Source organism: Spermophilus citellus, assembly GCF_964194105.1.
Source record: "Spermophilus citellus genome assembly, chromosome: 3".
In the NCBI taxonomy this organism is placed as follows: Eukaryota; Metazoa; Chordata; class Mammalia; order Rodentia; family Sciuridae; genus Spermophilus; species Spermophilus citellus.
In genome coordinates, this window is record NC_138184.1 from 74,057,037 (window position 1) to 74,082,750 (window position 25,714).

At 39.6% G+C, this 25,714-nt stretch overlaps 1 gene segment (V, D, J or C); it reads left to right on the top strand.

Moving 5' to 3' along the window:
* Window positions 1–5,723: 5,723 nt before the first annotated feature.
* On the top strand, window positions 5,724–7,758 carry LOC308643358 (immunoglobulin lambda constant 6-like). The segment is given in 2 exons: window positions 5,724–5,925; window positions 7,406–7,758.
* The last annotated feature ends 17,956 nt before the right edge of the window (window positions 7,759–25,714 follow it).

The window sequence follows — 25,714 nt, forward strand, 5'->3', positions numbered from 1 at the left end:
CTATCACACCCCTCCCTGCAATTTCTCTATGCCCTTTTGTAGTCAAATACCATAACCATGGTATCAAGTTGTCTCTTTTTTGACCCTATGGTTTTGCCTTTTCTAGAATATTGTATGAGTGGAATCATATAGTTTGTAAACTTTTATTAAATTAAACCTTTATTTTTGAGGTAATTGTAGATTCACATGCAGTTATAAGAAATAAGAGGCATCCAATATACTTTTTAATTCATTAAATAATAACATCTGCCAAACCTGTAGTAAAATATTACAACCAGAACATTGATAGGCAATAGAACCTTTTGGCCATCACAAACATCATTCATGTTTCTCTTTTATGGCAACACTCATTTCCATCTCTCTCAAACCCTTCTTAACCTTTGGAAACTACTAATTTGGTCTCTATTTCTAAATATAGTCATTTCAAGAATTTTCTATAAACTGGGTATCGTGGTGTATGCCTGTAATCCTAGCAACTTGGAAGGCTGAGATAGGAGGATCATAAATTCCAAGTTCAAGGCCAGCCTGTTACTGAGTGAGACCCTAAGCAACTTAGTGGGACACTGTCTCAAAAAAATTAAAAGGGTTGGGAAGTGGCTCAGTGGTTAAGCACCCCTGGGTTCAGTTTCAGGTACCAAAAAAAAAAAAAAGTGTGTGTGTGTGTGTGTGTGTGTGTGTGTGTGTGTGTGTTCTGTAAATAGTCTCTGTGTGTGTTTTACTGGGAATTTAACCCAATGCTTTACGTATCCTAAGCACATGTTCTACCTCAGAGCAATATCCCCATCCATGTTCTATAAATGGAATCATGCAATATGTAACCTTTTGGAACTGACTTGTTTTCCCCTCCTTAGTCTAATTTTCTGGATATGCATCCAGGTGGTCAGATGTATCACAGGTTTTTTTTTCCTTTTTTTTCTGAGTAGGATTCCAGCTATGCACCCTTTGGATCTGTGCTCAGTATAACACCTTTGCAATTCATCCATGTTGAATCTTCACAGTATTTGTCCTTTATCAATATTTTGTTACTTTTTTTGCTGGGTAATATTTCATGTATGAATATTTCACAATTTGTTTAACCATTCACCAGTTGAAGGATATTCGGATTGTTTCCTGTTTGGGGAAATGGTAAATAAAGTTGGCATAAATATTTGCGTACAAGTTTGCTTTTAAACCTAAGTTTTCATAGATACCTAGGAGTAGGGTTTGCTTTGGGTGTATTTATTAGAAACTGCCCCTGACAGTCACTAATCTGCTTTCTGCCTCCATGGTTTTACCTATTCTGGATATTTCATATAGAAGGAAGCATACAATATATGGTCTTTTGAGTCTGGCTTATTTAATTTAGCATAATGTTTTCAAGGTTCACCCATGTTGTAGTATGTGTCAACACTTCATTTTTTTTTATGAACAAATAATGTTCCATTAAATGGCTATATCACACTTTGTTTATGCATTCATTAGTCAATGGACCTTGGAGTAATTTCCACTTTTGGTTATTGAGATTTGTGCTTTTATTAACATTTGTGTACAAGTTTTTGTTTTAATACTTGTTTTCAATTCTTTTGTGTATATGCCTAACAGCAGAATTGCTGGGTCATATGATGACTTTGTATTTAACTTTTTGAGGAACCACCAAAATAATATTCACAGAGATTGTACCATTTTACATTCTCACTAGCAATGTGCAAAAGTTATAATTTCTCTATATCCGTTTAAATACTTGTCATTAAAAAATTCATAGCCATCCTACAATCTATGAAATGGCATCTCATGGCAGTTTTGGTTTTAAAATCAATCCATTAATTATTTTTGAAAATAAGAATTGTGATTATAAGTAAATCACTTTTATTGGCTGGCTTCAGAAATAATTAGAATCTTTATAGTATTTGTCCTTTCTGTCTAGTAACAGGGCTTGTATCTCTTGCATACTTTTTTTAAATTTTAAAAATAGTTTTATTCATGTGTGTTTTGCATCCATCTCCCTTCCTCCCTCTCTCTCTTCCTTCTTTCATCTTTCTCTCTTTCTCTTTCTTCTTGATACTTTCTTTTTTTTTTTTTTTGAGATGGAATTTTGCTGTTTCCCAGGCTGGTTTTCAACACTTGGGCTTCAGATTCCTCCCCTCTGTCTCCTGAGTAGCTGGGACTACAGGCACACACCACCATGCCCAGTGGTTTTGTATATTTCTTATTAAGCTATTCTTAGGTGTTTTTTTATTCTATTGCTACTGAGAATGCAATTTACCCCATTACACAACCTAATTCACTATTGATTATGAAAAGAAAGTTGCCATCTTTTCCCCCAGTCCTGGAGATCGAACTCAAGGAGACTCTACAGCTGAGCTATGTCCACAAGTTTTCCCATGGCCCAGCTGGACCATGTAGAACCTATGCCTGTTTTGAGACAGGGTCTTATAGTTTGCCAAGGCTGGCCTCAAACTTGTGATTCTTCAGCCTCAGACTCTGAGTTGCTGGGATTATAGATGCATAACATAGCGCCCAGCAAAAGTTACCAATTTTAATATACTGATTTCTTATTTCTTTTAGTAGTCTTTCAACCTGATATCTTTATTTCTAATATTGATACTCCCAGTTTATCTTATTGCATTGTTTAGAGCCTCCAGAATGATATAAATGAAAGTGACAAAGGATGTTATGGCTTGTTTTCAGACTTTAATGAGCATGTATGTAATATTTCATAGTTAAGAGTGATTATTGCTTGCATGGTGGTGTAGCTCAGTGGTTGACCACTTGCTAGCATGTGCAAGGCCCTGGGTTCCATCCCCAGCAGCAAGTATATCTTCTAGTCATAGCTTAAGAATCATTTCTTTTTGTTTTGGGGAAATAGATTTTGGATTAATTTTAACAGGTTTTAATTGTTAATTATTTTATTATGTTTTTGTCTCGCTTAATTAAAAACTATTTTCAAAATTTTTCTGTGACACCAATGGAACTTAATGTTATGCTAAGTGAAATAAGGAGACTCAAAAGGACAATGACTATTTAATTTCACTCATATGAGGTACTTAAACAGTAGGCAAATTCATACAGATGGAAAGTACAGTAGAGGTCACAAGGGATAGGTGGCAGGCGGTGGGGGATGAGTTATTACTTAATGGGTACAGAATTTCTATTTAGGGAGATGAAAAAGTTCTGGAGATGGGTGGTGGTGATGGTTCCACAACAATGCACTGAACTAGACAGTTAAAAATGGTGAAAGTGGAAACTTATAAGCTATATATGTTTTACCACAATTTTTTTTTAAAAAGGAAATGTAACTAGCAGGAGAGAGATGGAATGATAAATATTGTACCTTTTATTTTTCATTTTTTTTGTGGTACTGGGGACTGAACCCAACCACTGAGCTACATCCCCAGCCCTTTTTGGTTTTCTGTTTTGAGACCAGCTCTCACAAAGTTGCCCAGGCTGGCCTTAAACTTGTGATCCTTGTGCTCTAACTTAATATTATGCTTTTTTTTTAACTGATTTTTTTTTGTACCAGGGATTGAACCCAGGGGTACTTAACTACTGAGCCACATTTTCTTATTTTGAAGCAGGGTCTTTCTAAGTTGCTTAGGGCTTCGCTAAGTTGCTGAGGTTGACATTGAATTCACAATTCTCCTACCCCAGCAGGCATGTACCATCATGCCTGGCTAACCTAATGTAAACTTTAAAATGCACTTCTGCATTGCTTGTATAATATTTTTAAAATCTTAAAAACAAAAAAGGATTTTTAAGCAAAAAGTCATGTATTTGCCTCCTACTGCTTACTGGATGAGCTCTAAGGTGGACATGCAACCTCCTGATAGAGATGCATGCATCCAGTTAGTACCAACTCAATGCTGCATCTTTGTAATTAAAATCAGCAAAGGCAAAACCTAGATCTTCTTATAGATTTGGAGTCTCAGAGGGTCATTTTAGTTTTCTTAATATTTCAGCTTTAGTTTAACTCAAAAAAGGGTGTTTAGATGCAGCATCTAAGGACAGAGAGGTCATTTTACTGTGGGAGGCCACAGTAAAATTACATTAATTACAACTAATTTACTGTGGTCTGAATCTATAGTGACTCTAGTTTTCCAGCCTGGAGAGCAAGAGTGTTTATGGTCATTGTGATGAGACAGCAAGAGAGCTGGGTAGAGGCAGGGTGTAAATCTCATTTAAACATGATTTTGAGCTTCCTGTTGGGCATCTGGCTGAAGATGGTCAGTAGGCAATTTAGGGGGAGCCAAGGTGGTTTTCAGCTGAGATCGTCTTGAGGCTTACCATACGACAGTAGTTGGAGTGCATAGTGTGAGATGATGGATGATGGCAGTGGTGGGTCTGGGGACTAGAATTCAGGCATGGTCCATGGAGAAAGGGAAACCAGAGAAGGAGGAGATACCCAAGGAAGAGAGTTTTTTAAAAAATTATTTTAGATATACATGACAGTAGAGTTATATTTTGATATATTATACATACATGGAGAATAATTTATTCTAATTAGGATCCAATTCTTGTACATGATGTGTTATTTCACTAGTCATGTGTTCATACATGAACACAGGGAAGTTATGTCTGATTCATTCTACTGTCTTTGCTATTTCCATCTCCCCTCCCTTCCCTTCATTCCCTTTGTCTAATCCAATGAACTTCTATTCTTTCCTCCTCCTTCTTATTGTGTGTTAGCATCTGCATATCAGAGAGAACATTTGGCTTTGGTGTTTTGGGGTTGGCTTATTTCACTTAGCATGATAGTGTCCAGGGCCATCCATTTACCAGCAAATGCCACAATTTCATTCTTATTTATGGCTGAGTAATATTCCATTGTGTATATATAAAATATTTTCTTTATCCAATCATCTGTTGAAGGGTATCCAGGTTGCTTCCATAGTTTTGCTATTGTGAATTGCGCTGCTATAAACATTGATGTGGCTGTGTCAGAGTATTATGCTGGTTTTAAGTCCTTTGTGTATATACTGAGGAGTGGGATAGCTGGTTCAAATGGTGGTTTCATTCCAAGTTTTCTGGAGAATCTCTATACTGCTTTCCAGAGTAATTTCACCAATTTTGTAAAGAGGGAGGACCTTGTGCTGCATCCTTCAGAGATATCCAGTACAACAGGAATGGGGAAGGGACCTTGGATTTAACAATGATGGGGGCCTTATAGGCCTTAACCTGAGAGGTGTCAGAGGGAGATGGGATTGAGAGCCAAGGGGATTCTGCCACATCCTCAGCATGTGAAACAGTGCCTGGTGCAAACGGGATGAAGAATGGATGGATAGATGAATGGATAAACAGATGGATGGACCAATGGATGTAAAGATATATGGGTCTGTGCTCAGAGACATGACTAGATAGATGGGTGGGAAAAAGTGCCCTGAAAGATCAGAGAAGGCCTCAGGAATGAGACGGGACTGAGCTGCGTCTTTGAATAGGAATGAAAGCCGAGGGGTCTCCACATAGGAGCGCCTTAAGTCAAGAATGACTCAATGCTTGTGGGTCCAGGGAGGAAGCTAGCCCAGCTAGACCATGGGAAACTTGTGTAAAGGAGACTCAGAGGCCCCAAGATGATCCAGTGCAGTATTCCTTGCCATTCAACACCCACCCGAGAAGACACATCACTCAGGGACTTGCTGAGTACTTACTGTGCCCAATGTTGTAATCATCATCAACAATCTCAGAGATGGGGGAGGTGGGGGCAAAAGTGGGGTGACTCTGAGGCCATGGATGGCACTTGCTTTGGGACAATGGGACAGGCCTCTGGGGAGCTGATAGCCCACCTGCCTTCCCCTGGGGTCACAGCTCACTCTATTCTCATCATTCCCAGCAGGTTCCCACTCCAGCCTGGGCCCCAGGGGGCAGGCCCCAGATGCTGGTTCCATGGGTTTTGGTCTGAGCCTCAGTCACCATGGTTCATCTTTGGTGGTGGAACCCAACTCACTGTCCTAGGTAAGTGACTCTCACAGCCTTTCCCAACCTTCCCACCCCTTTGCTGTTTTAGGACTGTTGATTATCTTTTTCTTTTCCCCCCTCTGCCCTCCCCAGACTAAAGGTATTATCCATTATCTTTTTTCATGGAGTGTGGAGGTGGTGGGTGATCTTTGGGTAACCATCAGGAAGGTCCCAAACAGCAAGAGCAGCCACCTTCAGATTCTAACAGTGAGATACAGCCTGCCCAGGGTCCTGGGCTGGGGGTTTAGTCAGGGATGGGGCTCTTTCCCTTCTTCTAGGGTATATGCCAAGTGGAGGCAAAGGGCCAAGTCTAGTGAGGGGAAACCAGGCCTTAAAGAGAGTTCTTGGGCCTCCGTCATCTGGGTTGAGGGGCAGATGCTCATCTCATCCAGGCCAGGAGACCACATAGGAGGCCCAGAAATATGGCTGGGACTGTGACCCCAGACTGTGGGACTCAAGAGGTCATCCCAAGTAGAGACCAACAGAGGGCAGGGAGAGGCGTCTGACTCACTCTAGGCTCTAGTTCTTTGTACCTCTGCTGGGCCATGGAGACATGGACATAGAGATGGGGCAGATGAATCAGAGCCTGGCCTTCCCAGCATGGCCATCAGAAAGGAGGGGGTCCCATAGGGCAGACACTCATTTGTTCCTGAAACCCTTTACCTCTGGGGCCTTATGTGTCACTTGTCCATGAGTCAGCCTACCACCTTCCTTGAGGGGCACATTTAAAAATGAGGGATGGTGACATAAATGGGGGGAGTGTTCGAGATACCTGACTTCCAGGTAAAATCAGGAGTTGTCAGAACATAACCAAGACGAAGGGTCTTTGTGATCAGGCCAGTGGAGACAAGGGAGACAGTAGTGTTGGAGGAGCCCTCAGGGATTGTCTGATTGGAACCAACACTTGCCAGCAGAGCCGAGCGGACTGGCCTGGAGCTTCCTGTCCTCTAGAGGACAGGCTCTGCTTCGTCCTTCCACCCATCGCCGTGTAGTGGGCACAGGCTTGGGACTTCCACACATACATTAGGACCATCCTTCTAGGCTGAATGGGGACCCCCACTTCACAGAAGAGGCTCTGGACACTGGAAGAATAAATGGAGGTGGGAGCCTGGGCTGGGATGAGGGCTTAGGAGCTGAGGGTTAGATTCCAAACTCAGAAACCAAGGGGGAGGGAGCACAGTCTGTCCTGGGGGCTGCAAGGGGAGGGACTGGGTCAGATAGAGGTAACCTGGGAGAGGTAACTTGGGAAGAACTTCCAGGAACATTCAGAGGTGTCTACTTGAGAGCACTCAAATGCTCTAGTGGAAAGGCGGAGGGAAGGAGGGTCCTCAGCTGGATGAGATGGCCACACTGTGAATGGTCATAGAGATTTTTAGGGGTGTGTGTGTGTGTGTGTGTGTGTGTGTGTGTGTGTGTGTGTGATCCCAACACTTAAAATCTCCTCTAGCAACTCATACTCCCTCTTCTATTCACACAGACCAGCCCAAGTCTGCTCCCTTGGTCACTCTGTTCCCACCCTCCTCTGAGGAGCTCCAGGTCAACAAAGCCACACTGGTGTGTCTGATGAATGACTTCTACCCGGGCACTGTGATGGTGGCCTGGAAAGCTAATGGCACCACCATCACCCAGGGTGTGGAGACCATCCAGCCCTCCAAACAGAGAAATAACAAGTATATGGCCAGCAGCTACCTGACTGTGACACCTGACCAGTGGATATCTCGTGGCACATACACCTGCCAGGTCACACATGAAGGGAGCACTGTAGAAAAGAATGTGTCTCTTGCAAAGTGTTCTTGGTCTCCAACCCTCACCCCATATGCAGAGACCTAGAACTGAAAAACCCAGGGGAGGGGTCTCCCCTCCTACCCTTAACATCCCAAGCCCTTCCTCTGCAACCAACAAATGCTCAATAAAATGTTCCATTGTCAATCAGAAATTCTGCTCTATCTCATATTTCATATGCAATCCTCCCCAGAAGTTTTAGGGTGGTGAGGAAGAATCTTAGTACATACTGGGAAAGTAGCTCTGGGGGAGAGTTTCATGGTCTCTTAGAGGCAACACCAGGCAACAGTCATCTGTCTCTCTGCTCTCTTTTCCTCCATTTCTGCCCCCACCGCAAAACAGGGTCCTCCACTCCCTGCCTCCTTTCTAGATGGATTTGTCTGGGCCAGAATCTCCTGAGTTACATTCTCTCCCTGCCCTGGTCTGAGGGGATGAGGCTTAAAAACATTAATGGCCCAAGGTCGTACCCCAGTTCAGAGCTGGGATTAGAATCCAGGTACTGACTTCAGTCCCTTTACATATAAACATCAGGTACCAAAGTTCTGTGCTTCTCCTGGTTTGGATTTACCCACCAAACCATCCATCCATTCACTCACTCAAATACGTGCTCAATCATGCACCCACAATTCACCCACTCACTACATGCATTGGCCCATCACCTCCTTCTCCTCCCCCTTCTCTTTTCCTTTCTCCTTCATTTCCTTCTTTTCTTTCTTCATTTAATTGGGAGCTTTATATGTATCAAGTACCAGGCAGGGGATGAGATGAGGTAAAGAGTGTGGAAAACTTGCAAAGGGCTGCTTCTCTTTGGAGCAGTAGCTTTTCCTTGGCCAATGTGGGTCCCCAAAGCAGGAGTGAGTAAGAGCCCTTCAAATCAGGTCCTTTAGCATTCTGTTACCCAGGATGGGTCTCAGGGAAAATTTGGAGAGGCAGATGATCCTACAAGGTTGGGGAAGGAGGGAGGAGTCTGGTCCTATGGTGAGCACAGAGAGAAACAATTAGGGGATGCTCTGTAAGTTGTTCATGAACAGATTGACCTTGTCAAGAGCTCCATAGTTGTTATGTGGAGAGCAGTCTGCAGAGTCTGAAAGTGGAAGGTGGATCATCTGTGAGGTGACCACTGATTCTTTGACAGATCTAAGAGGAGTCGATTTTGGTGTTTGCAGACTTTATATGTTGTGAGAACATTGTGAAAATCTCCAAGATCCTTACCTGCCAGAAGTTCTTTTTGATTATTTAAAATTATTTCTCTGTTAAATAATTCAAATCAGGGATGAAATCAATGAAATTGAAACAAAAGAAACAATTGAAAAAATTGACAAAAAGCTGATTCTTTGAAAAAATAAATAAAATTGATAAACACTTAGCCACTTAATGAAAAGGAGACAAAACTCAAATTACTAAAATTCATGATGAAAAAGGAAATACCATGACAAACACTATTGAAATAGAGAAGATAGTTAGAAACTATTTTGAAAATTTATACTCCCATAAAATACATAATCTCAAAACAAATTTCTTGAGGCATATGATGTGCCCAAACTGAATCAGGAGGACATACACAATTTAAACAGACCAATTTCAAGCAATGAAATTGAAGACACCATCAAAAACCTACCAGCCAAGAAAAGCCCAGGACCAGATGGATTCTCTGCTGAGTTTTATAAGACATTCAAAGAAGAATTAATACCAATACTCCTCAAATTATTCCATGAAATAGAAAAGGAGGGAAGACTTCCAAACTCATTTTAAAAATATTTTTAGTTGTATATGGACACCATACCTTTATTGTATTTTTATGTGATGCTGAGGATTGAACCTAGTGCATCCCACATGTGAGGTGAGAGCTCTACCACTTCCAAACTCATTCTATGAGGCTATTATCACCCTGATACCAAAATCAGACAAAGGCACATTAAGGAAAGAAAACTTTAGATCAATATTCCTGATGAACATAGATGCAAAAATTCTCAATAAAATTTTGAAAATTTGCATACAAAAACATATTAAAAAGATAGCACACCATGATCAAGTGGGGTTCATCCCAGGGATGCAAAGTTGGTTCAACATATGGAAATCAGCAAATTTAATTAATTACATCAACAGACTTAAAGATTATATTAATAGATGCAAAAAAAGCATTTGGCAAAATGTAGCACCCTTTTATGTTCAAAATACTAGAAAAACTAGGGATAGTAGGAACATACCTCAACATTGTACAAGCTGTATATGCTAAACCCAAGGCCAATGTTATTCTAAATGGAGAATTGGATGCATTCTTTCTAAAAACTGGAATATGACAGGGATGCCCTCTTTCACTACTTCTATTCAACATAGTTCTTGAAACTCCAGACAGAGCAACTTGACAGATGAAAGAAATTAAAAGGATATTTGCTAATGACATGATTCTGTATTTACAGGATTCAAAAAATTCTTCCCCCAAACTCTAGAATTAATGAATTAAGCAAAGTAGCAGGATATAAAATCAATACCCATAAATCAAATGCATTTCTATATATCAGTGATGAATCCTCTGAAAGAGAAATTAGAAAAATTACCCCATTCACAATAGTCTCAGAAAAGAATAAAATACTTGGGAATCAATTTAACAAAAGAGATAAAGTGAAAACTACAGAACACTAAAGAAAGAAATTGAAGAAGACCTTAGAAGATGGAAAGATATCCCATATTCTTGGATAGGCAGAACTAATATTTTAAAAATGGACATATTACCAAAAGTGCTATACATATTTAATGCAATTCCAATTAAAATCCCAATGGAATTCCTCATATAAATAGAAAAATGATCATGAAATTCATTTGAAAAAATAAGAGATGCAGAATAGCCAAAGCAATCCTTAGCAAAAAGAAAGAATCAGGAGGCATCGCAATACCAGACCTTAAATTATACTACAAAGCTATAGTAACAAAAATGGCATGGTATTGGTACCAAAAAGACTTGTAGACTAAGGGTACAAAATGGAAGACACAGAGACTAACCCATATAAATACAGTTATCTCATATTAGACAAAGGCACCAAAAACATACATTGGAGAAAAGATAGCCTTTCCAACAAATGGTGCTGGGAAAACTGGAAATACATACGCAGCAAAATGAAATTAAATCCCTATGTCTCACTATGCACAAAACTTAACTCAAAGTGGATCAAGGACCTAGAAATTAGACCAGAGACCGTGCATCTAATAGAGGAAAAAGTAGGCCCAAATCTTCATCATGTTCAATTAGGCCCCTACTTCCTTAACAAGACTCCTAAAGCACAAGAAATAAAATCAAAAATCGATAAATAGAATGGATTCAAACTAAAAAACTCTCATAAAAGAAACAATAATGTGAAAAGAGAGCCTGCAGGGTGGGAAAAAATCTTTAGCACATGCATATTAGAGCACTACTCTCCAGGATATATAAAGAACTCAAAAACTAAACACCAAAATAAAACAAAACAAAAACAACCTAATCAATAAACGGGCTAAGGAGTTGAACAGGCACTTCTCAGAAGAAGATATACAATTGATCAACAAATATATGAAAAAATGTTCAACATCTCTAGTAATTAGAGAAATTCAAATCAAAACTACTCTTTTATTTCACTCCAGTCAGAATGATAATTATCAAGAATTCAAGCAATAATAAGTGTTGGCGAGGTTGTGGGGGAAAAACTACAATCATACATCGCTGGTGGGACTACAAAGTGGTGCAACAAATCTGGAAAACACTAAGGAGATTCCTAAGAAAACTTGGAATGAAACTGTCATTTGACCCAGATATCCCACTACTCTATCTATACCCAAAGGAGTTAAAAACAGCATACTATAGTGATGCCACATCAATGTTTATAGCAGCACAATTCACAATAGCTAAACTGAAGAACCAAACTAGATTCCCTTCAACAGATGAATGGATAAAGAAATTGTGATTATATATATATATATACATACATACACAGAATGGAATATTGCTCAGACTTAAAAATGAAATCATGGCATTTGCTGGTAAATGGATGAAGTTGGGGAATATCATGCTAAGCAAAATAGCCAAACCCAAAGAACCAAAGTTTGAATGTTTTCTCTTGATATGTGGATACTAATTCACAATGAGGTAGGGCTAGGAAAGAATAGAGATACTTTGGATTACACAGAGGGAAATGAAGAGAGGGGAGGGGGTATGAGGGTAGGGAGGACTAATCTCCAGGATATATAAATAACTCAAAAAACTAATACCAAAACCCCCCCAAAACAACCCAATCAATCAATGGGCTAAGGAGCTGAACAGACAGTTCTTAGAAGAATATTTACAATCGGTCAACAAATATATGGAAAAATGTTCAACATCTTTAGTAATTAGAGAAATGCAAATCAAAACTACTCTAAGATTTCACCTCACTCCAGTCAGAATGGCAGTTATCAAGAATACAAACAATAAATGTTAGTGAGGATGTGGAGGAAAAGGCACACTCATACATATCTGGTGGGACTGGAAATTGGTGCAACCACTCTGAAAGCAGTATGGAGATTCCTTAGAAAACTTGGGATGGAACCACTCACTATTTGACTCAGCTATCCCACTCCTCCATCTACACCCAAAGGATGTTACTATAGTAACGCAGCCACATCAATGTTTATGGCAGCTCAATTCACAGTAGCCAAACTGTGGAAGCAACCTAGATGCTCTTCAATAGATGAATGGATAAAGAAACTGTGGTATATATACACAATGGAATATTTCTTAGCATAGAAAAAGAATAAAATTATGGCATTTGTAGGTAAATGGATGGGGTTGGAGAATATCATGCTAAGTGAAGTAAGCCAATCATCCCCAAACCAAAGGCCAAATGATAAGTGGATGTTGATTCATTGGGTGGGGGGGCATGGGGAAAATGGAGGAACTTTGACTGGGCAAAGGGGAGGGTGGGGTGGGAAGAGTGCATGGGGGCAGGAAAGATGTTGGAATGAGATGGACATCATTACTGTAGGTATATGTATGACTGCACATATGGTGGGATGTACATTGTGTACAATCTGAGAAATAAAAAGTTGAGCTGCAATTGTGTACAATGAATCAAAATGTATTCTGCTTTGATATATACCTAATTACATTAAATAAATTAAGAAAAAAGATATGTTTATAATCCCAAGTACAAAGAATCAAAATGATCCTCTCCAAAACATAATTAAAATGTTGAATATAGACATTTAAAAGCCACAAGAGAAAAGTGGCAAGTCACATTTAGAGGTAAACAAACACAAGTTATCCCTGATCTTTCAGCCTAGATTTTAAAAGGCAGGAGGACTTGGAATAATACACACCAAGCTCTTAAATATAAGGGGTGCCAACCCAAACTGCTATATCCAGCAAAACTATCCTTCAGAATTGGAGATCAAATAAAACCTTCCATGATAAGCAGAAAAGGAATCATCCAACAATATTATAGGATGATTGGAAATATTTATGCCCCAAACAATGGTGCATTTACATACATAAAACAAACCTTTCTCAATATAAAGAATAAAATAGACTATAACTTAATAATACTGGGTGATTTCAACACACCTCTCTCACCAATACATGGGTCATTCACACAAAAACTAAGCAAAGCAATAAATTAAAAAGAAACTAAGAAAAGGTTCTTCAGGAAAAAAATACTATTAATCAAATAGACCTAATAGACATCAACAGAATATTTCATCCATCAACAACTGAATTCATTTCCTTCTCAGCTGCATGTGGAACCTTTCCTAAAATAGAAATCTGAAAAAATAGAATTCCTTGTGTCCTATCAGATCATAATAAAATAAAATTAAAAATCAATGACAGAGTGGTGAGAGGGACCGGAAGATGGCGGCGATGGGAGTGCAGCACCCCAGTGCGCTGTGTCACTGTGCGGGAGAAAGACGAGGTGAAACGGCTGAAGGCTACCTTGGTGGGAATTTCCAGTGAAATTGAGGTGCTCCAGAATCTAGAGGACAGATTTCCAGCGTGCGGGATTCGGCTGCAGGGGCTTGGTCGCGGGCGATTTCTCTGCATGGAGGGTAGCAGTACCTGGTCGGCGGACCGCCCCGCGGATGGAGTCTGGGGCACGCGCTAGTTAGTTAGCGGCGAGGTACCAGAGCGGGATTACAGCGAAGCGGATTCTGGAGGCTCCTGCCAGCGGCGCACTGGCCGCGCTGAGTGCTGAGTTCCAGCTTTGAGACAGAGGAGAGAACCGGTCCAGTTCGATTCCCGACACTGGTCGGAACACGGAGGAGGACAGCAGCCGCCATCTTGGAGAGCTGATGCAATCATCCCTGTTTTCTACTGATCTCAGCTCATTCAACTATGGAACAGGTGATTCCAGGCTGGTATTTGCCTGCGTCTCGCAGACAGATCGCTCAGGCTCGGGACTGGAGAACCTGAGGAGAATACTCTTCGGGGCTTACCCCTGGCAAGGCGGGCGCCGGACTTTGAGCGGCCAGATTCTAGCTCCCCGGGTTGCTTTGGCCCAGGGCGGGGGATCCTTCGGGGACTCTGACTCCCGGAACAGTTTTGGCCCGGGGCTAGGGAGCCCGCGGGGACTGCGTCTTTGACCCTGCCCCTGGTGGAGCATACACTGAGCTGGGAGAGGTTGGAGCAGCCAGGCTCGGGCTCCCGGGGCTGCTTGGACCTGAGGCTGGGGTACCTCTGTGGAGCCTGCTCCTAGCAGAGTGTGGCGGGGATCAGAGAGGCTGGGTTCTGGCTCCCGTAGCTGCTTGAGCCCAGGGCCGGGGAACCTGCGGGGACCGCGAGCTGAGGCCAGCTACAAGTGAAACTTGCGACGAGGGGCAGCGGGACTCTGACTCCCGGAACAGTTTTGGCCCGGGGCTGGGGAGCCCGCGGGAACTGCGTCTTTGACTCTGCTCCCAGCGGAGTGTGCACCGAGCAGGGAGAGTCTGGTGCGGCCAGGCTTGGGCACCGAGCAGGGAGAGTCTGGTGCGGCCAGGCTTGGGCTCCCGGGGCTGTTTTGGCCTGGGGTTGGGGAACCCACGGCGGTTGCTCTGTGGAGCCTGCTCCTAGCAGAACGTGGCGGGGATTGGAGAGGCCGGCTCCTGGCTCCCGAAGCTGCTCTGGCTCAGGGTTGGGGATCCTACAGGGACTGCTTCTTGGTCCGGGTCCTGCTGGGTGCTGCGGGGGCCTGGGGGGCAGAGTGGAGCTCCCACCTGCGCCCAGAGCAGGCTAAGGGACCCACCGGTGTGGTATCACGACACCCCAACTGCAGCTGGGGCCGAGGAGAGTAGCCGTCCACGCCTGGAACAGGACCAGTGACCCGACGGCAGGGTAGCCAAGTCACCCCACTTGGAGTGGAGGCCATGAAGAGCCGCCGTCTGATCCTGCAAGGTAGGCAGACCTGCGTCCCACTGGCAGGACAGGCTCAGCAGCCTGCCAGTGTGGTGGACAAGTAGCATCGAGGCAGTCACGTCACACTGGTTGGAGTGGGGGTTGAACAGAGCCGCCGCCCGTGTCCGGAAAAGGCCCAGCGACCCGTTGGAGAGGCAGTTAGGTACCCCCACTGGGAGTGGGGGCTGAGCAGAACTGCCGCCCAAGTCCGCAAGGTAGGCAGATCTGAGACCCACCGGCGGAACAGGCTTAGAGGCCGACCAGCGTGGTAGACACGTCACACCAATTGGAGTAGGGGTGGAGCAGAGCTGCCGCCCACATCCGGATCAGGACCAACGATCCGAGGACGTGGTAGGAACGTCACCACAATTGGAGTGGGGGCAGAGTAGAGCAGCCACCCATGCCCGCAGGGTGGGCAGACCTACGACCAACCAGCGTGGTAGATAGATCACCCTAATTAGAGGAGGAGCACAGCCACTACCCGCCCTACAAGAGAGATATCCCAACTATACAAGAGCAATATAAATAAATAGGGGGAAAATTTCAAAAACACAACAGTTTCACCAAGTAGAAAGAAACGCAAGCAATATGAAAAGACAAGGAAAGAAAGGACCACAAGCAATGCAGGTCAACTCAACTCTAGAAGAGGTAATAGCTGCAACAGATGGAATGTCAGATAAAGAGTTCAGGATATACATGCTTCAGATGATCTGGAGTCTCAAGGAAGACATGAGACAGCAAAATCAGACAATGAAAGATCACATTGACAAGGAACTACAGAAACAAAACCAGGAAGTAAAAGATCAATTTCACAGGGAGTTAGAAGTAATAAAAAACAAACAAATAGAAATCCTAGAAATGCAGGAAGCAATAAACCAACTTAAAACCTCAATTGAGAATACTACCAGCAGAATAGATCACTTAGAAGATAGAACATCAGACAATGAAGACAAAGTATTTCAACTTGAAAAGAACATAGACAGCTCAGCAAGACTGCTAAGAAACCATGAACAGAACACTCAAGAATTATGGGATAACATTAAAAGACCAAACTTAAGAGTCATTGGGATACAGGAAGGCACAGAGCTTCAAACCAAAGGAATAAACAATCTATTCAATGAAATAATACGAGAAAACTTCCCAGACTTGAAGAATGAAACAGAATCCCATATCCTAGAAGCCTACAGGATGCCGAAAGTGCAAAATCATAAGAGATCCACACCTAGACACATTATAATGAAGATGCCCAACATACAGAATAAGGAGAGAATTTTAAAAGCTACAAGAGAAAGAAAGCAGATTACATTTAGGGGCAAACCAATTAGGATAACAGCTGATCTCTCAACACAGACTCTGAAAGCTAGAAGATCCTGGAATAACATTTTTCAAACACTGAAAGAAAATGGGTTCCAACCAAGAATCGTGTATCCGGCGAAATTAAGCTTCAGGATGGAAGATGAAATTAAAACCTTTCACGATAAACAAAAGTTAAAAGAATTCGCAGCTAGAAAACCATCTCTTCAAAAAATCCTTGGCAAAACATTACAGGAAGAGGAAATCGAAAATAACATTGAAAACCATCAGTGGGAGGTAGGACAGTAAAGGGGGGAAAGTAATCAAAGAGGAAAACTAATCAGGTTTAGTAACATAAATAAACAAATACGACTAGAGGAACAAACCAAATCTCAATAATAACCCTAAATGTTAATGGCTTAAACTCACCAATTAAGAGACACAGGCTAGTCAAATGGATCACAAAACAAGATCCAACAATATGTTGCCTACAGGAGACGCATTTGATAGGAAAAGATATACGTAGACTGAAGGTGAAAGGCTGGGAAAAATCATTCCACTCATATGGACTGCGGAAACAAGCAGGAGTGTCCATACTCATATCAAACAAAATAGATTTCAAGCCAAAGTTAATCAAAAAGGATAAAGAGGGACACTGCATACTGCTCAAGGGAACCATACACCAACAAGACATAACAATCATAAATATATATGCCCCAAACAATGGTGCAGCTACGTTCATCAAGCAAACTCTTCTCAAGTACAAGAGTCTAATAGACCACCATACAATAATCATGGGAGACTTCAACACACCTCTCTCACCACTGGACAGATCTTCCAAACAAAAGTTAAATAAGGAAACTATAGAACTCAACAACACAATTAACCACCTAGACTTAATAGACATATATAGAATATACCACCCAACATCAAGTAGTTACACTTTTTTCTCAGCAGCACATAGATCCTTCACAAAAATAGATCATATATTATGTCACAGGGCAACTCTTAGACAATATAAAGGAGTAGAAATAATACCATGCATCTTATCTGATCATAATGGAATGAAACTGAAAATCAACGATAAAAGAAGGAAGGAAAAATCATGCATCACTTGGAGAATGAACAATAGGTTACTGAATGATCAATGGGTTATAGAAGACATTAAGGAGGAAGTTAAAAACTTCTTAGAGTTAAATGAAATCACAGACACAACATATCGGAATCTATGGGACACATTGAAAGCAGTTTTAAGAGGAAAATTCATTGCTTGGAGCGCATTCCTTAAAAAAAGAAAAAACCAACAAATAAACGATCTCATATATCATCTCAAAATCCTAGAAAAAGAAGAGCAAAACAACAGCAAAAGAAGTAGAAGGCAAGAAATAATTAAAATCAGAGCTGAAATTAATGAAATCGAAACAAAAGAAACAATTGAAAAAATTGACAAAACCAAAAGTTGGTTCTTTGAAAAAATAAATAAAATCAACAGACCCTTAGCCATGCTAACAAAGAGAAGAAGAGAGAGAACCCAAATTACTAGCATACGGGATGAAAAAGGCAATATCACAACAGACACTTCAGAAATACAGAAGATAATCAGAAATTACTTTGAATCCTTATACTCCAATAAAATAGAAGATAGTGAAGGCATCGATAAATTTCTTAAGTCATATGATCTGCCCAGATTGAGTCAGGAAGATATAGACAGCCTAAACAGACCAATAACAATAGAGGAAATAGAAGAAACCATAAAAAGACTACCAACTAAGAAAAGCCCAGGACCGGATGGGTATACAGCAGAGTTTTACAAAACCTTTAAAGAGGAACTAACACCAATACTTTTCAAGCTATTTCAGGAAATAGAAAAAGAGGGAGAACTTCCAAAGACATTCTACGAGGCCAACATCACCCTGATACCTAAACTAGATAGAGACACTTCAAAGAAAGAAAACTACAGACCAATATCTCTAATGAACCTAGATGCAAAAATCCTCAATAAAATTCTGGCGAATAGGATTCAAAATCGTATCAAAAAAATTATACACCATGATCAAGTAGGATTCATCCCTGGGATGCAAGGCTGGTTCAATATACGGAAATCAATAAATGTTATTCACCACATCAATAGACTTAAAAATAAGAACCATATGATCATCTCGATAGATGCAGAAAAAGCATTCGACAAAGTACAGCATCCCTTTATGTTCAAAACTCTAGAAAAATTAGGGATAACAGGATCATACCTCAACATTGTAAAAGCAATCTATGATAAGCCACAGGCCAGCATCATTCTGAATGGAGAAAAATTGAAGGCATTCCCTCTAAGATCTGGTACAAGACAGGGATGCCCTCTCTCACCACTTCTGTTTAACATAGTCCTCGAAACACTGGCCAGAGCAATTAGACAGACGAAAGAAATTAAAGGCATAAAAATAGGAAAAGAAGAACTTAAATTATCACTATTTGCAGACGATGTGATTCTATACCTAACAGACCCAAAAGGGTCTACAAAGAAACTATTAGAGTTAATAAATGAATTCAGCAAAGTGGCAGGATATAAAATCAACATGCATAAATCAAATGCATTCCTGTATATCAGTGACAAATCCTCTGAAACGGAAATGAGGAAAACTACTCCATTCACAATATCCCCCCAAAAATAAAATACTTGGGAATCAACCTAAGAAAAGAGGTGAAAGACCTATACAATGAAAACTACAGAACCCTAAAGAGAGATATAGAAGAAGACCTCAGAAGATGGAAAAATATACCCTGTTCATGGATAGGCAGAACTAACATCATCAAAATGGCGATATTACCAAAAGTTCTCTATAAGTTCAATGCTATCCGAATCAAAATCCCAACAGCATTTCTTGTAGAAATAGATAAAACAATCAGGAAATTCATATGGAATAATAAAAGACCCAGAATAGCAAAAACAATGCTAAGCAGGAAGTGTGAATCAGGCGGTATAGCGATACCAGACTTCAAACTATACTACAGAGCAATAGTAACAAAAACAGCATGGTAGTGGTACCAAAACAGGCGAGTGGACCAATGGTACAGAATAGAAGACACAGTAACCAATCCACAAAACTACAACTATCTTATATTTGATAAAGGGGCTAAAAGCATGCAATGGAGGAAGGATAGCATCTTCAACAAATGGTGCTGGGAAAACTGGAAATCCATTTGCATCAAAATGAAACTGAATCCCTTTCTCTCGCCATGCACAAAAGTTAACTCAAAATGGATCAAGGAGCTCGATATTAAATCAGAGACACGGCGTCTGATAGAAGAAAAAGTCGGCTATGATCTACATACTGTGGGGTCGGGCTCCAAATTCCTCAATACGACACCCATAGCGCAAGAGTTAACAACTAGAATCAACAAATGGGAATTACTCAAACTAAAAAGTTTTCTCTCAACAAAAGAAACAATAAGAGAGATAAACAGGGAGCCTACATCCTGGGAACAAATCTTTACTCCACACACTTCAGATGGAGCCCTAATATCCAGAGTATAAAAAGAACTCAAAAAATTAGATAATAAGATAACAAATAACCCAATCAACAAATGGGCCAAGGACCTGAACATACACTTCTCAGAGGAGGACATACAATCAATTAACAAGTACATGAAAAAATGCTCAACATCGCTAGCAGTCAGAGAAATGCAAATCAAAACCACCCTAAGATACCATCTCACTCCAGTAAGATTGGCAGCCATTAAGAAGTCCAACAACAACAAGTGCTGGCGAGGATGCGGGGAAATGGGTACACTTGTTCATTGTTGGTGGGACTGCAAAATGGTGCAGCCAATTTGGAAAGCAGTATGGAGATTTCTTGGAAAGCTGGGAATGGAACCACCATTTGACCCAGCTATTCCCCTTCTCGGTCTATTCCCTAAAGACCTAACAAGAGCATGCTACAGGGACACTGCTACATCGATGTTCATAGCAGCACAATTCACGATAGCAAGATTGTGGAACCAACCTAGAAGCCCTTCAATAGATGAATGGATTAAAAAAATGTGGCATTTATACACAATGGAGTATTACTCTGCAATAAGAAATGACAAAATCATAGAATTTGGAGGGAAATGGATGGCATTAGAGCAGATTATGCTAAGCGAAGCTAGCCAATCCTTAAAAAACAAATGCCAAATGTCTTCTTTGATATAAGGGGAGTAACCAAGGACAGGGTAGAGACGAAGAGCTTGAGAAGAAGATTAACATTAAACAGGGATGATAGGCGGGAGGGAAAGGGAGAGAGAAGGGAAATTGCATGGAATTGGAAGGTGAGCCTCAGGGTTATACACAATTACATATAAGAGGAAAGGAGGGGTAGGAGAAAAATTATATAAGTGGAAGAAACGATTTATAGTAGAGGGGGTGGAGAGAGAGAAGGGGAGGGGAGGGGAGGGGAGGGGAGGGGGGATAGTGGAGAATGGGATAGACAGCAGAATACATCAGTCACTAGAAAGGCAATTTGTAAATCAATGGAAATGTAACTGATGTGACACAGCAATCTGTAAACGGGGTAAAAATGGGAGTTCATAACCCACTTGAATCAATCTGTGAAATATGGTATATTAAGAACTATGTAATGTTTTGAACAACCAACAATAAAAAAATCAATGACAAGATAAAAAATTAAATATTAACATGTGGAGATTGAACAATATATTTTTGACTTAAGAATGGGTCGTAGAAGAAATTAAGGGTAAATAGAAACATCATTCTTAAAACAAACAAGAACACAGGTACAACATATCAAAATTTCTAGGATAGTATGAAGGCAGTTTCAAGGAGAAAGTTTATAGCATTGAGTACTATATGAAAAGAGACAAACCAGAAAGATCCCAAATAAATAATATAATGCTGAATCTAAAGGCCATAGGAAAGCAAGAACAATCTAACTCCAAAAATCAATAGAAGACTGAAACTAATTAAGATCAGAGCCAAAATTAATGAATTTGAGAATAAGAGGCAATGTAAAGGATCACTGCAAAGAAGAGTTAGTTCTGTGAAAGGTACACAGGATTGATAAACCTTAGCCAAAGTTACCAATCAAAAAGATGTCGACAACTTTCTAGACCTACCTAAATTGAATTTACCAGATATTTAAAGAACTAATGCCAACCTTCCGTAAACTATTCTATGAAATGAAAAGGGAGGGAATACTTCCAAACTTATTCTATGAGACCAGTATCACCCCAATACCAAAACCAGAAAAAGACACATCAAGGAAAGAAAATCACAGATACATATTCCTGATGAATATAGATGCAAAAATACTTAATAGTGAGATTAGCAAACTGAATAAAAAATACAGTAAGAAGATGGTACACTATAATCAGGTGGGCTTTCTTCCAGGAATACAAGAATAGTTTAACATATGCAAATCAATAAGTGGAATTCACCACATAAATAGAATTAAGGACAAAAATCACATGATCATCTCAATCGGTACAGAAAAAACCTTTGACAAAATTCAGCAAGCATTTCTGTTAAAAACATTGAAAAAACGAGGGATAGAAGGAACATATGACGAACCCAAAGCCAACATAATACTGAAAAGAGAAAAACTGAAAGTATTTTATCTAAAATGTCTGCTCTCACCATCCTATTCGACATAGTTCTTGAAACTCTAGCCAGAGCAATCAGGCAAGAGAAGGGAATTAAATAGATACAAATAGGAAAAGAAGTGTAACTCTTTGTTAATGACATTGATTCTATATATGTAGAAGATCCAAAGCACTCCACCAAAAGACTTCTAGAGCTGGTAAACAAATTCAATAAAGTAGCAGCATACAAGATCAACACAAAAATCAATAGCTTTCCTAAATTTCAATAATGAATCTGCTTAGAAAGAAATAAGGAAAATGATTCCATTCAAGTACCCTAAAAAACTACTTGTAAATAAATCTAACAAAGGAAGTGAAAGTTTCCTATAATGAAAACTATAGAACACTGAAGAAAGAAATTGAATACCTCAAAAGATGAAAGGGTAGGCATGCTCTTGAATAGGCAGAATTAATATTGTAAAATGGTCATAAAGTGATCTAAGGATTTATTGTAATACCTCTCAAAATGCTAATAACATTCTTCATATAACTAGGAAAAATAGTCCTAACATTTATATGTAAAAATAAAAGACCCATAACAGCCAAAGCAATACGGAGCAAGAAGATAGTGCCTGATCTCAAATTAGGCTAGAGTTAGTAATAAAAACAGCATGTTATTGGGATCAAAACACACATGAGGACCAATGGGATGGGGCAGGAAACAAAGACAAATCTACATAGAAGCAGTCACCTAATTGGTGATAAAGTTGCACAAATATATGTTGGAGCAAAGATAAGAAATGGTGTTGGGAAATCTATCCATATGTAGAAGAATGAAGCTAGATCCCTATCTCTCACCAGACATAAAAATAAACTCAAAGTGGATAAAAACCTTAAGAATTAGACAAGAAACATTACAACTGCTAGATAAAAACATAGGGTTTATACTCCACCATATGAGCACAGACATTGACTTCCTTAAGGTGACTCCTAAAACTGCAGATATAAAACCAAGAATCACTAAGTGGGATGAAATCAAATTAAAAGCTTCTGCACAGCAAAGAAAATGAGAGCATGAAGAGAGAGCCTACAGGATGGGAGAAAATCTTTGCCAGTTACTCTTCAATAGGGGACTAATATTCAGAATACATAAAGAACTAAAAAAAAAACTTGGAAAAAACCCAAGCAACTCATCAATATAAACAGATATTTCTCAAACAAAGAAGTACTAATGGCTAACAAATATATGAAAAAAATGTTCATATATGTATACAGGAAAGTTAGATTAATTTGACTGTCTTTCCCTATCCTATTCCTCCTCCCTTCTCTTAATTCCCCTTCATCCACTCCACTGATCTTTCTTCTATTTTTTTATCCCCTTGTATTTTGGATTAGCTTCTGTATATCAGAGAAAACATTTAACCCCTTTTTTTGCGGGGGACTGGCTTATTTCACAGCATAATAATCTCCAATTATTGTTAAATGGGAAAAAAGCACAGTGCAGAACTGTTTACTGTTTACAATAAATATCTATTAGGTCCATTTGTTTTAGCATACAGTTTCAACCCAAAGCTTTTATATTGATTTTCTGTCTGGATGATCAGTCCATTGAAGAAAGTGGGGATGTTGCAATCTTCTATTATCTCTTCCTTTAAATCTTCTTAATATATGGTTTATATGATTATGTGATACAGTATTGTTTGCATATATATTTATACTTGTTATATCCCCTTTCAGTATTGATCCCTTTGTGATTTATTATATTATGGCCATTGTCTCATTTTATTGTTTATTGATCTTATCTTGTATAAGTATAGCTACCCCTGATATCTTTAAAAAAATTTTTGTTTCTAATAGTAGTTCAAAACAATACCTTTATTTTATTTATTTATTTTTAATGTGGTGCTGAGGATTGAACCCAGAGCCTCACACATGCTAGGCAAGTGCTCTGCCACTGAGCCACAACCCCAGGCCTAGCCTTGATATCTTTTGGTTTCACTTGTTTGGAATATCTTTTCCCATCCCTTCAATTTAAGTCTATGGGTGACCTTGCAGATGAAGTGAATCTCTATAGAGAACACATAGTTGGGATATCAATATAGATAAACATATAGTTACAGATACAGATATATAGTTCTATTGCTGAGGATCAATACAAGCACATGAATCCTATAAGGACATATCATATTTTCTTTTTCTCATTCCTTCCATATTACATTGCAAATAAGTAAATACTGGTTTTAAAGTTAAATTCTAAGTGTTAAGGGGTGAGGGTATTTTGTATAAAGAAATTAGTGAGAAAATAAAATGCTTTTACTGCAAAAACACATAGTTGGAAATTATTTTTTAAAATTTGTTCTACCATTCTGTGTTTTTAGTTGAAGAATTTAATCCATTTAATTAGTAGTTGTTGATAGGTTATGACAATACTGGCATTTTGGTAATTGTTTTCTCATTCTTTTGTAGACCTTTCCTTTCTCTCTTAATGGCTTTCTTTGTATTTAAGCAATTTTCCCCAACAGTATGTTTTGATTCCTTGAATTTTTATTTTTAGTGTATTTTTAAACTTTTTTTGGGGGGGATACCAGGGATTGAACTCAGGGGCATTCAATCACTGAGCCACATCCCCACCGCTATTTTGTATTTTATTTAGAGACAAGGTCTCACTAAGTTGCTTAGTGCCTCACTCTTGCTTAGGCTGGCTTTGAACTCGTTTTAAGCCTCCCAAGCCCCTTGGGATTATAGGCATGCACCACTGCGCCTGGCAGTATTAAACTTTTTCCTTTGTGGTTATGATAAAGTTCACACCAACATCTTATGATAGATTATTTCAAACAAATAACATTTTACCTTTGTTTACAAAACAAATTAAAAAAAAATACTCCACACTTTGACTCCATCTGCCTAGGTTTTTAATTTTTTATGGCACATATTTTTATATTGCTGAACTCTTAACTAGTTATTATAACTGTTCTTATTTTAATAGATTTGCCTTTTAACCTTGATGCCACAGATATAAGTGGATTACATGTCATGGTAACAATGTTTGGATGTCCTGAATTTGCAAATTGAATATGCTAAATTTGCCAGTGTATACTCACTATTACCAGTGAGTTTTCTATACTTAGCTGTTTTTATGTTACATGCCAACACTCTTTGAAGTTTAAGGTATTCCCTCCCCACTTTTTTTTAAGAGGAGAAAAGGCACAAATTTATTAACACAAACATATGCACAGGAGCCATATAAAATATAAAACTCAAGGAAAGGTCAGATGGCTAACACTTATATTTCTTCTTCTTAGGGAAAAGGGAACATGAAGGATGAGGTATTCCCTTTAGCTTATTTTTTTTAATCATACAGCTTTGGTGGTAATAAATCCACTTGATTTTTGTCTGGGAAAGTCTTCGACTAGTCTTCATGTCTGAAGGACTTTGATGGCTGCACTATTCTACATTGATTACTATTCAGGACTTAGAAGGTTATCAACCACTCCCTTCTGGCCTGTAAGATTTCTGTTGAGAAGCCTATTTCCAGGTATATTGAAACCCCATGTAAATGATCTCTTTCTCATGCTACTTTCAGAATTCTCAGTTTATCTTTGATCTTTTGGGTTTTTTTTTTTAATAAAAGAATAGGTCAGAGAAAAAATGGAGTTAGGCTGGGGATTAGATCCTTCTTCAAATCCCTATCATCAAATAACCATTCCATTCTGTGGCATAAGGATTTCTTTAACTATTTCCCGATGACAAGGAACAATGTGAAAATTTTTA